This window comes from Festucalex cinctus, chromosome 6, assembly GCF_051991245.1.
Source record: "Festucalex cinctus isolate MCC-2025b chromosome 6, RoL_Fcin_1.0, whole genome shotgun sequence".
Taxonomy (NCBI): domain Eukaryota; kingdom Metazoa; phylum Chordata; class Actinopteri; order Syngnathiformes; family Syngnathidae; genus Festucalex; species Festucalex cinctus.
The window spans coordinates 16571383-16584309 of record NC_135416.1 but is presented as its reverse complement, the minus strand read 5'-3'; the positions used below and the strand labels follow the sequence as shown (position 1 = coordinate 16584309).

Below are 12927 nucleotides of genomic sequence, written 5' to 3'. Positions count from 1 at the left end.
TTTGCGTGCGTGCGTTTGCGTGCGTGCGTGCGTTTGCGTGTGTGCGTTTGCGTGCGTTTGCGTGCGTGCGCGTGCGTGCGTGCAAATACGTATAAATTTATACTCATTCATTCACCTAAAACCTTATAAATATCCCATTACCCTTCGCCTTAACCAGGTACTTCAGAATCTTGCCAGAGTCGTGAGGTTTAAATGGTCAGGAGACCAGAGAAAAGGTCAGAAAAAAAAAGAAAAAGAGAAAAGAAAGGTAAATCAAAGTGAAATCCAGCACCGACCAAACACTTCCTGCCTTCCCCATGATTACAAAATCAAAGTCTTACGCCAACCCCGGAAGCCTCTAAATTCCAGCAAATTTAGCGAGATCTCAAGAGCCCAGAGGAAAAACTAAAGAGAGGAAGGAGGGAAGGATCGATAAGGCAGAGTGAGATCCATAGAAGCCAGTACATCCAATCCATCAAAGTGAAATCCAGCACCAACAAAACCCCTCCTGCGTGGTTACAAAACCAGAGTCTTATGCCAACCCCAGAAACCTCATACTTCTAATAAATTAAGATCTCAAGTGACCAGAGGAAAAACTAAAGAGAGGAAGGAGGGAAGGATAGATAAAGCAAAGTGAGAACCACAGACACCAGCACCAACTGATTCAAGGGGCTGTGGGAGGGAGAGGGTACTTCTGTTGAGTTTCAGTAGATGCTGGTGCGACGGATCTGGCATGCATAAGGACCACCACCAAAGAAAGAAGCCGTCAACCGCGGTCCAGCAAAGCGAGCACTCCCCCCCCCCCTGGGCCGTAGTTTGGACACCACTGATCTAATACGACAAATGAAATCAACATACTGTACAATATTCTCTTACCGAAGTCTATCTTGCTGGTCGGGGTACTCTCACAAGACTTGTCGGTGCGCACATCAAAACTGATGTGACCCTGCCTTGGAAGAGTGCAGTTCACTGGGTGTGGGGGGAAAATAAAGAGAATATTAAGTGGACATAATGATGCGTTCAAAGTCAGTCCTTCTTTTTGTCCAGTCTAGCAGGCTTTTACAGCTGCTTGGTCACATACTAGTTAATGCAACGACTTTTTGTTGCATTAAAAGTTGCCCTTGATATTCGGTGTGTGCGCAAAGAGTTGATGCAGGAATATATAGTGGTGGGCCTCTGTACAATACTGCAATTGTATAGAGTCCATTAGGAGTGAATAATTATGACTGCTTTGCTTTCATAAATGTTTGTAAAATAATTTAAAATATCAGGATACATATCGCCGTGAAAGCCATGTATCGGGATCCATGTGTATCACAATATGTACTGTATCGTGAACCCTATATCATGATAGACGTTGGCAATACCCAGCCCCAGTTGATAGGCTTGTCTTTCGTAATGAAGTTATTGCGACTTTGGCGATGTTAACCGCTAAGCTAAATGCTCGCAAGGCATGTCCGTATCGGTCGAGACAGAGAACATATTGCGACCGCGCAGCAACCTAAACATGCGATTTTGTGTTAGTCATATATGCTTGGAAATATTTATAAGCAATCACGGTAAAATAGCTGCCGATTTACGGCAGACCAAGAATCCCTCGCTCCGGCGATTGACCAATCAGAGCCGTTTATGGCAAAATAATGCTAGCAGGAGAGTTGGCGTCACGGCGAAATAACCACTGCCAAACAGAAATATAAGATTTTTGGGCTATCGTCAACAGAAAGAACTACGACCTCACAGTAACTAAACTTGCTGGACAGGGTGAGTAACGTAGCAAACTAGTCTGCTAGTTTGTTGTGCTGCTTGTTATCTTAAACTACTACTGTTAAACTACAAGCCCAAGAACCTTTGAAAGAACATACTTTTTTTTTCTCACAAACAAATTTTGCACATTACCGAGTACAGAGCCGCTAACGTATCAGTTGTATGGCGTCAGACTACCGTTAAATTATATCACCGATCAAACTGACTGTATAATTAACACATTTCATGACAAAAATAGGAATGTATATGCATGATGAAAATAGTGAAAATATATTTTCATTGTATATGCTTGACTTTGACTACTGGTCGCATCCAAAACCTTGATGATTCCTGATCAGGAACTCCATTCCTATGCAAGTTTCTCTGTGCTTTGGGGTTTGACACTCTGCAGGTGTAGGCCAGTATTCGATCCAGGTTTGTTCTCCAAGAATATAGCTGAACCTGAAGACAAGCGGGTGAAAACAATTTTATGTTTCAAGTACAACTCACAAAAGGTGTAAGATGCCAGACAGAGTACCCATCCAGAGACTCACGTTGGTCCCTGGTCATCTCTGAGAATTTCTCTTGACGCTCCCATGATTAAATAGGATTTGCCGACGTGCAAATCTAAAGCTTCCCTGCAGTGTGGATAACTGAGGAATGTGCGCAGTTCGCCTTGGGCACGCTTATCTTTATTTCCTGTAATGGCAACATGGGAGAAGAAAGAAAATATGTTGAAGGAAGAAGTACCAGTATGAAAGCATCAATATTCTCTGAAAAAATAAATAAATAAATAAATCAACGGTATCAGGCCAATACCTCCTATGTCCAATTTTCACATTTTTCCACAAATCTATGCAATTGGCCAGTTCGCATGTGGGTCTGTTTATTTTACAATTTATTGACCAGTTTAAAGTGTTGAAACTGGCTTGCTTTCTGTGATGATGCAATATTAGTGGCTCAACAAACGTGCCATTTTTTATTTGTTTCCTGCAAAGTGATGGTTTTGGAGATGCTAGGATTCTTCCCAACACCAGAAAAATATTTCCGAAGTCAATGGAACTCAAATCCAACCTGTTTTGATGACTTGGGTCACCTGTGCTGTATAGCTGTCAGTTGACAGGTCATCTTTAAAATCTTTCAATTGTATGCGGTACGCTGAGGAGAGACAAGTTACACATTAGTTAATCCTCGAATACAACATATGAAATCTATATAATGTATAATCATGGGTGGCCATGTTCGGTCCTCGAAGACCCCTATCCAGCCTGTTTTCAATGTCTCCCTCCTTCTGCGCAGCTGAATCGAATGATCAGCTAATCATCAAGCTTTGCAGAAGCCTGAGAACAAACCTGATCATGAATCAGGTGTGTTAGTGGAGAAAAAAATGGAAAATAGGCTGGATAGGGGCTCTTGAGGACCTAACTTGGCCACCCCTGCTGTACACCATCTTACCATAGTCTGTCTTGATGCTCGGGGTGCTCTCATAAGACTTTTCAATGCGCCAATGACTGATCCGACCCTTCTTTTGAAAACTGCAGTTCTCTGGGTGCAGGGGAACAAAAGTTTTTAAGTATTTAAGTGGACAAAATGATGTGTTAGTGCTGTTAGAAGTCAAGAGTTCTTTTTGTCCAGTCCAGCAGGATCTTACAGCCGCTTGGTAACATATAATATACTGGCAATTTAAATAAATACATGGAGAAAAACTATTGAATCAGTCACTGTTATTGTTCACTCATAAGTGGCTCATGACAAGATGGCGTATGTGAACAATGCTTTGCAAAAATGTTTTTTATGCAACAGCGTTACCAGAATTCAATATCAAATATGAATCTGTACATACATTTATTATCTTTCGGTGTATTTTTCCAGAAATTTCACTTGATGCAGTCGAGTGAACTGGAAGTTGCCTTCTATCTTACCTTCAGCACAGATGCATTCATCTTTTGTACAAAGTTTGAGCAGCTGACCAGCTTTCCTCGCGGGATGGTAGAATTTCACACAAGGCGTCTCTACAAATAGACAAGCAGTTTTTGTTCATCTAACAGAAATGTTCAATTTGTTTTGTCTTGTTTATCTGTGAAATGTGATGTACCGTAAGAAAGTTGCTCTATATCAGTGGTGTCCAAACTACGGCCCGGGGGCCATTTGCGGCCCGCCGTCCATTTTTCAGTGGCCCCTGACAAATGCTAAAAATGGCATTTGACTCAGTTAAAATAAATTAACAAAAACAAAAATCTTTGGAGATGGTCAAAGTAATAAAAGAGGGTGTCGAAAAACACAGGTGTCATTAAACGTTATTTTAGTTAACAAAAACTAACAAAATAAAAAAAACGAAAATATTTAAAAAAAAACTAAAACTACATTTTATGTTTCCAAAACTAACTATAACTATAATTATAGCAAACCTGACCTTCATTTTAGTTTTTGGTAATTAATTTAATGCATGAGCCTTTGGGGATGATTTCAAATGTGATTTTTAGTAGATTTATTTTGATAAAAACCGGAATAATGATGATTAAAAGTATGTCACACATAAGTGACGTCATCTAGCAGCAGCCAATAGAAAAGCACCTTCAGATGACGTCGCTCCCATTTTTAGATATTGCGCACAAGTAATACACATAAAAAAAAACAACTAATACTAATACTGAAACTAACTAAACTAAAACTAAGCATTTATTTTAAAAAAACTAATAAAAACTAACAGAACCACCCTGAAAACTAATTAAAACTAACTAAATTTAAAAAACAAAACTCAAAATGAAATAAAAACTAAAATAAAAAAAATCCATATTACAAATAAATTTGTTTATATACTTAGCATTTTTCTAAATGTGTAAAACACAAATTATTTGTACAATTTTTATAACTAAACACAATTTCTCTTCATAACATTATGTGGCCCTTGCGTCCTTCTGATTTTCTGGATGTGGCCCTCAAATGAAAAAGTTTGGACACCCCTGGTCTATATGGACTAAAGTATGACTCACTTCTTATTATACTAAACCAGATTTGACAAGACCAATTAATTCCTCTTTTCTTCATCTTATCAAGACATGTAGGACAAGTTTGTGCTTGCAACTTTGCGGACAAAAGTTTGGGGAAGACCATCTTCTGTTCCCAATACACAAGGCAAAGTCCACAAAAAGCATTCTTACTTGAATTTGGTGTAAAAACCTTCAGAGCAAATACATGTGAGAGGAACTAGAACAGTTATGACCTCACAAATTCTGAAACTCATTTGGATCTCTAGATGTCAGTGGACAAAAGCCCCATACTCCAAAATCATGTAGAAAGTTGCTACGGGAGAAAAAAGTGATCTTTCTCTGTACCAGAGGACCACCGTCTGAGGCAGGTGTCTTTGTGACTCACGATCATAGTATTCATAAACAGACACAGCAGCCGGTTGTAAGACGCCAACTTTCAGAGTCTGGATGAGCCTAAAGCTGATTTCTTCAGGACGCCTATGAGAGACCTGTGGAGCAGCTCAAAATGAGCAAAATGGAAATAAAAGGAATAAAAGTGAAGACATGTCTGTCCGTCTTACTTTGTCCAAGTAGATGATGAGGGAGCCTTTGTCTGACAAGAAGGTGTTCATCTCATACTTTGAAATGAAGCGGCCATGTCCCTTTGCCAGCTATGAAAATATACAATAAGAAACTCTCCCAAGTTATATTAACAATGTAAGGTTTGTCTGTGAGGGCTCGTACCAAGTCCAGGTCTCTCTGGTCAGCACGGAAGCCGGTCAACAAGCCAATGTCCAAGATTGTCATGGTTGCATCACGGTCTATGTTCAGATACCTGCTCAGACACCACATTACATTATTTCACGAGAAACAGAACCAGATTTTAATTGTTATATTTTCAGTGGGACTCAGGGAGGCGAACAAGGATCCAAATTTCCAACCATACAGTTGCCAGTATTTTTGTTCTTATTGTACTTACAGGACCTCGATTTTTAGCTTGTATATATTCTCATCCTCGTCATTTTTTTCTACAAACACATCAATCACACATAGATGATCAGATTCATGTTTTTTTGCAAACATTCAGACAGATGAGCACATGATTAAATATATTCTTTGAATGACAAAGTATTACAATTACCTGGGATAAGTTGCACCGACAAGTTAAATTTCTGACTTTCTTTTTGGGAAGGCAGGCCGTAATACGACGACACCATCTGTCAGATTGACAATAGCAATATGATGGAACTCATTTTAAAGGGATGTGAACATTCATCGTTTATCATATATAAAGATTTATCCACCCATCTATTTTTACAGTACACCACTTATCATCACTAGGGTTGCAGGTGAGCTGGAGCCTATTCCAGCTGAATTTGGGCAAGGGGTTGGGTAGACACTTAGGGCTGTCAAAAGATTACATTTTTTTTAAGCAGATTAATCACATCTTAGAATTTTGATTAATCACTTAATTACTTGCAAAATTAAAAATGAAAAAAAAAAGATCCCAATATTTTGACATGAACAAATATTCCGAATGTCATACGCAAACATTACATTATTTACTTTAATGCATGTCTTTATGTTTGTTGCTCAAACACAACAAGTGTGACCTTTAATGTAACCATCCGCTGTCAGACTGTCAAGCTAAAAGATCATCTGCAGTCAAAATTAATAGTGTGATTAACCTGCGTTAATACATGATTAATGCTATAATGTTTTGTGATTAATCAATGCCTTGACGCTTTGATTCATCACAAAAAAATTTGTAGTGCTGCCCTGCCTGAAGTCACTGCTGCAATCATCAGACGTCTCGACTACAATATTTTTGGAGCGCAAATGCACACTGAGACAGCCGAATCTGGCGTGCACACGACTGATTTCAGTTCACATGCGCACTTGCACCTGCGCACCGTTTTTTTTGTGGAGAACCTGATTATAGCTGTAAACAACAGCTGACCAGGATATGGATAATTAGTTGACTTACTTTAAATGTTGCTTCTCCACGACCTTCAGCTGTCACTTTCACATCTTGGTTAATACTCTGTATCTATGGGTTTAAAATGCACACAAAGGCTTTTATAGCTTAAAAAAAATAGGACAGTAGCAGGATTAATTAATGCAATATTAGACACTCTTACTTCAAATGTTCTCGTGACGTGTTGGTTTTGTCTGTTGAAGTTAAATTTGTGTGGTACTAATCTGCCCGGCACCTCAATGTCCACGTTCAGATCATAGTCTGGCTCTTTGGCATTGGTCCAGTATTCCGATAAAGCTTGATACACCATGATTGTAGCCTAAACAGACAAAAATGGGGGTAAAGTTTCAGGTGAGCCCAGATGACTTTGCCGTAAAATCTTTCCTCACCTGCGTTGATCCATAGCCTCCGCCCACGAACGCCTGCTGGCCGAACCATCTCACCACTGGTCTGGCATCCTCATAGGCCTTTATGAACACATTAAAAGAAAATTTATTTTTACTGGATGTAAAGAATATGTAGGAACTATCAACAACTGTCAAAAGTGGCTTTCAGTAATTAAATGTTACAAGACAATGCGGTACACATTTTCTTAATAGCCAAGTGTAAATTTTGACATTGATTTTGACGTATCTGTTGTGACAAGGTCATTCTCAAACATTTTTTTTTTTCTAGTCGACTTTACGCCGATCTCATCGGCTTGATCGTGATCGGCTTATGATTGGCATTTTATGCATAATCAGTGATCGCCTGTTATGTCACGATTAGTGACGGACGTGGTTTTTCATGATTTTTTTTTTTTAGTAGTAGTTAAGGAGGCCGATAACCGATATTTTAAGATGATATTCATTTGAAGTCAAAGAGACAATATTCGTGTAAAAATTAGAAAAAAAAAAAAACTTTGTTGAATTGCCATTAAGCATGTTTGTTGAAACAACTTTTCAAAATTTCAACACTGAGAGGTATATTCACTAAAAAATGCACTGCGTCCGGTAATGGCACGAGCTATTGCTCCAAAACTGCACCCGCATTCTGCTCCCAGTTAACCATCTATTCACTATGGATATTGCTCTAATCATATACCGGCGCAAACACATCCACAAATTCTGACAGCTGGGAGCAAATTTGCACCTGATTTACCACACATTGCAAGGGATTTGCACCAAGAACATGGTAGGAGTAACAGTTGCAAGAAAGATGACATTATCAGAAATAGAGGTTGGACAGAGAGTTGCAGAAGTGTTTTTCTCATTTAGCGCCATTCAGCTGTACAGAGCAGAGGACGATGACAACGACGTCATTCATTCATAAAGTCCAAATTATTGGTCGATCATTTAAAAAAAATATATTTTCAGAGGTTGACGTAAGGCATACAGTATGCAGATGGCATGTAAAAATGATCGTAAAATGACGCATCTAACATCTTTAATTCCAAATAGCTTTCATCACTCTGCGTAAGTAATGTTATCTTTATGTCTATAGCCAATATTAATCAAATTAACTTACCCCCGCTTTGACCAAAGCCAGAAGAGCGTAGGCTGTAGCCTCCAGTGTATACATCTGTCCGTGAGGCACAGGCCAATGGGTCAAGTCTGCAAAGGAAACGTGCAATTTGTAAAATATTTGATTCTTCAGTTACCGGCAGTGTTGGGAATAAACTCATGGTGTTATGTAACTCCGTTCTTTTTTTCATAAACGGAGTAATCTAACTAATTATTCTCCCCATATTTGAAACTAGGAGTGTGAATTGCCGAGTACCTGACGATTCGATCCGTATCACCATTCATAGGTCACGATTCGATTCGATACCGATTAATCCCAATATGAATTTACAAGTCGATTGTTGTGATTTTTTTTTTTACTCAAATTTAGAAAATACCATTCAGTAAACTTGTACATGTACAATGTAAGATTTGTATGAAAATGTATTATTTATTGATCTCAAACTTCAGTTTTATAACTGTGAGCCACTGTATTTAACAAACAGGTTGTAACCTTTTTCATGTTAGAACAGCATTGAAAGAAAATATTAAGGCTTAATGTTCCATTAATATAACATTCTTCCATGCTTAAGGTGTGAAATTTAGACATTTTGTTGAATATTTTTCCATCAAAAATGGATGTTAAAAAATCGATTCGGCTGCCTATTGAATCGATTCGAGAATTGCCTGCTGTAATATCGCGATATATTGCCGAATCGATTTTTTTTAACACCCCTATTTGAAACGCCATTATCGTTATTGTATGTGAAATGCCGCCTTTACTGTATATAAGCAATGTATCCACGTAAATGCTCCCACACAGTCTGTCAAGCGGAGCGCTTATCGAAGTCGGACAACAATATTTACAGATTTTGGAACTCGGTGCACAAAAAAGGCGCATCTCATTAATACGCGCCGTCGATTTTTGACAAAATGTAAGATTTTTAAGTGTGAATATAATAGTGTAAATATAATGTATGAATGCCAGTAAACAGCAGGGGTCACTGTTGAATCAGTTTAAGGCCGCCATGACTTTCCCCTCCAATCTTCTTTTTTCCAAGTTCAGCAACAGAACTTTTTTTACCCACAGAGACCATGGATATACCGCTAAAGTTTCTTACAATGAGCAAAGTGCTGGTGAAAAAAAACACATGTTGACTAAACTCCAGAAATGTCTTTTGTGGGTGGGTTAGATGATAAATGTGTACTTTATTGTACTGCAGGGGCTAATGTGAAATGTTGCATCAATATTTTCATTTTCTTTTTTTTAAGGGGCTGTCTGCCGGTTTCACTCAGGAAAATGCACTTTTTAAGTACAGGATTTAAACAAACAAACTCTCAATTTATAGATATGGGCTTTTCATAACGTGTGGGGGTGATTTTGTCCTAAACCCCACCCCCCAGCCTGTATTTGGCCATTTTGTGTTTGTTTTGTAAACAACGGGCCGTTTCTGTGGAAAGACAGTGTTTACACGCCTCCAGCCAATCGCAGAGGGGGGGGTGGCGAACGTGTCAGCTGCGTGACGTCACTCCCGCGGCAATTAGAAAAATTATGTTTGTTAACTCACTCACTCACTCACTCATTCACTCACAGAAGCTTACATGTGTGAATGAGTGAGTGAAAAAAAAAATCCGTGTGTGCTTTCAAATTGCGGCGGGAGTGACGTCACACTGCTGACATGTTCGCCCGGCCCCGTTTGCAACACGCCCCCCCCCCAGCTCTGCGATTGGCCGGAAAAGCCCATATCTATAAATTGAGAAGTAGTTTGTTCGTTTAAATCCTGTATTTAAAAAGTGCATTTTCCTGAGTGAAACCGGAAGACAGGCCCTTTAAACAATAGTAAACAATCTACTATTTACTGCTGAATATATAATAGCAGAGAGTGAGACAAAGAGTAAAATGAACGCTGTTTTAGAATTCACCTGCGGAAGCGAACCTGTAGAGGATCTCCTTGTTCAGCTTATTCTTATTAGCTAAAGCATATGATGTCATGGCTACAGCATAAGGGTTGGTGAGTCTGGGCAGACGGTTTTCCAAGTAAGCGGAAGCTTTGGCTACGCTGTTTTCAAAACCCTGCAGAGAAGAGAGGAGAAAGTAAGAAGGGGTACCATGATTGGTACCAATATTAGAGTTAAATGAGTAGGCTAGAAGATCATAATACAAAAATATGAGTTCACTTAGGTGACTATCTTTGCACAAAACTCTTGGAAAGAGTGCTGACAGATGAGAACTATTTTTGTTTTGGTAGCCTCTTGTGTTTAACACTCACATAATCAAATGATGCAGCATTTTTGTGTCCATCACATTTTGGAGTCCCTTTCTAAGGCCAGTAGTTAAAAGATTTTGACAAATAAATTGGGTTCAGTACTCACGTTAACAGTGACAGCACAAAGTGCTTTTGACTCCTGCATTGCAATGAGATGGAAGGCCGTCATAGATGCGTCCGAGTCTGCACCCTTCACATCACCCTACACACATGCACACAAAATGTAGAAAAAGCTACGTTACCATCAGAATTGGTGGCAAAAAGATCAATCCGCAGCGATGAAAAACTATTCCCCTTACATTCATCTCACTGTGGATCAGCGAGCCGATTTCTCTAAACATGCCATCTGGTTGCTGTGCATGTCGAATAATAAACTTGATTGCATCACAGATCACATGTATTCTCATTGCCACCAGCCGGTTGGACATAACGAACACTTTGGCAACATAAGCTGTCAGCCTGAAAGACGAGAGGGCACACAACTTTAGTTCTATCCATTTCTGATTTTATTATTGAAAGAATAATGACAGATAATATTGTTTTTTGTTGGATTACCAGCTGCTACTGCTACCTTGATTGACCAACTCCGCAAAAGAACCATCCTTCCTTCGGTAAGCAAGTTGATTTTTGTAGCCTGTGCCCAAACAGACTTTTTAACCACCTTGACATCCAATTACAGTATCTTTCATTACCTCCTCAGTGTACAGTAATTAAGAGTTGCACTTAATTTAATTAATGCCTGTTCCTTGAACAATATCATATCAACATACCAGTCATTATGTGTTGCAGGGCTTCATCACGTTTCTCAAAGCCCACACTTCCCCACTGGTTGGTGTTGTCCAAATAAATGGTTGCAATTACAGGCAAAGTCATGTTGATCATGTTCTCCTCTCCAGAGCCTCCAGGCTGTCGAATCAGACTAGCCATTGATGTCCCAGAAATCACATTCTCCACGAGTCCACTAACTTGTTCTCTACCTGTATGTAGATCAATACACAGTTTAAAAGCACCAGCACACATTATATTATTGTTGCACATTTTGTTGTATAACATAATTTATTCATGTGTCAGCACATTTAAAAAAAAATGTAAATGGTTGGATACAAAATATCTCACCTATCACAGAGATTTGTGTGAGAGATTGTGTTCCTGGTACCACATCTTTCTTGTGAATTTGACTGTTGATAATGACTTCTTGTTTACCATCTGCAGTGTATACACACAACTTGGAGGATTAAATGCCAAACTTTTAAAACATTATACAATTACAATGTTGTTGCTACAGAGTGGAGTGGTATGTGGAAACTCACGTATTCCATTTTTAGTAGGGTTAAGGGATATTATCTGGGCAGACTTAATCAGGACGCCTTCAGGCTGGAAAAACAAAAAACTAATTTAAAAAAATCTAAAAACATACATTTATAACATGTCCATCCATCCATTTTCTTGACCGCTTATTCCTCACAAGGGTCGCGGGGGCTGCTGGCGCCTATCTCAGCTGGCTCTGGGCAGTAGGCGGGGGACACCCTGGACTGGTTGCCAACCAATCGCAGCATTTATAACATGTATTTTTGAATATTATAATATCATTGGATTACTGCCGTCAGGATATTTATTTTCTCTCTTGTATCTTATTCCTATTCTTAAATCTATGAATTATGCAGCACTCAACTGTGGAGATTTGAGGCCTTATTTTCATGTACATAAAATAAAAAAAAATAATAATAATTTTTTAGGTGGAACATTTCATCAGCCACTCATAAATGTTCTTTTACCACCACTTTCAGCTGCTTCATGATTCCGTCAGAGAGATGTGAGCCTCTCACGGCTGCTTTGACCTCGATGCTAAACATTCCTTTATCCATGGGAATGATGATAAAGGGGACAGCTAGCGTAGTTTGGCTCCCCATTTCAACCTCCTGGCTGAACTTTGAGCGCCTGGAGGCTGAACTGCACACACGCGGCGTCTCAAACAGATCCACACGCACCTCAAACACAAAGATGGAGAAAGGGAACTGAGGGATGGTTGAGTTTTATGGTGTCCAGACATTGTTACAGCCAAGAACGGAATGTCTGTGATCTTAAATATGGGTTCATCTTCTAAAACAGCAGCATGAACACATACATAGACTTACTCTGATTTCATCAAGGAGGTAGTTGTGGAGGATTGCTTTGATTTCAATCTGCTCGCCACGCACAGCCGAATTAGGAAGCTTGAGGTCAATGAAGAAATCCTTCCTTACTATCACCTCTAAAGGTTCACTGACACAGATTCCTACAAAATACCACAAAGTGGGGAAAAAAAAAAAAAAAAAAGGTTCAATGGGAAAGACTGGAGCATTCAGAGCTAGCAAGACATATTTTATCGGTGGCTTTTGGTTTTAAGGAGAATTTGAAATGAGCGGCTCCTCACCATGAGTTTTGGATAGACTAATACCCATGAACTGCCATGTTGTTATGGAGTCTTGTATGGGAACAGATTTCATATACGACGTGGTGTCACTGAAACA

At 39.2% G+C, this 12927-nt stretch overlaps 1 pseudogene across 1 annotated transcript in view; it reads right to left on the bottom strand.

Annotated features, from left to right (window-relative positions):
• LOC144020341 (uncharacterized) overlaps positions 1-12927 on the bottom strand; it is a 62456-nt pseudogene that overhangs the window by 2372 nt on the left and 47157 nt on the right. Inside the window, exons 62-85 of the transcript XR_013283855.1 lie at positions 12831-12919; positions 12553-12692; positions 12193-12405; positions 11728-11791; positions 11534-11623; positions 11188-11394; positions 10973-11051; positions 10717-10876; positions 10524-10619; positions 10074-10224; positions 8176-8261; positions 7059-7136; positions 6833-6988; positions 6679-6741; positions 5833-5908; positions 5671-5719; positions 5436-5526; positions 5098-5362; positions 3645-3734; positions 3178-3267; positions 2797-2880; positions 2277-2421; positions 2063-2184; positions 856-948 (exon numbers count right to left, since the gene is read on the bottom strand). The product of XR_013283855.1 is annotated as an uncharacterized LOC144020341 (transcript). The remainder of the gene's footprint in view (positions 1-855; positions 949-2062; positions 2185-2276; positions 2422-2796; positions 2881-3177; positions 3268-3644; positions 3735-5097; positions 5363-5435; positions 5527-5670; positions 5720-5832; positions 5909-6678; positions 6742-6832; positions 6989-7058; positions 7137-8175; positions 8262-10073; positions 10225-10523; positions 10620-10716; positions 10877-10972; positions 11052-11187; positions 11395-11533; positions 11624-11727; positions 11792-12192; positions 12406-12552; positions 12693-12830; positions 12920-12927) is intronic.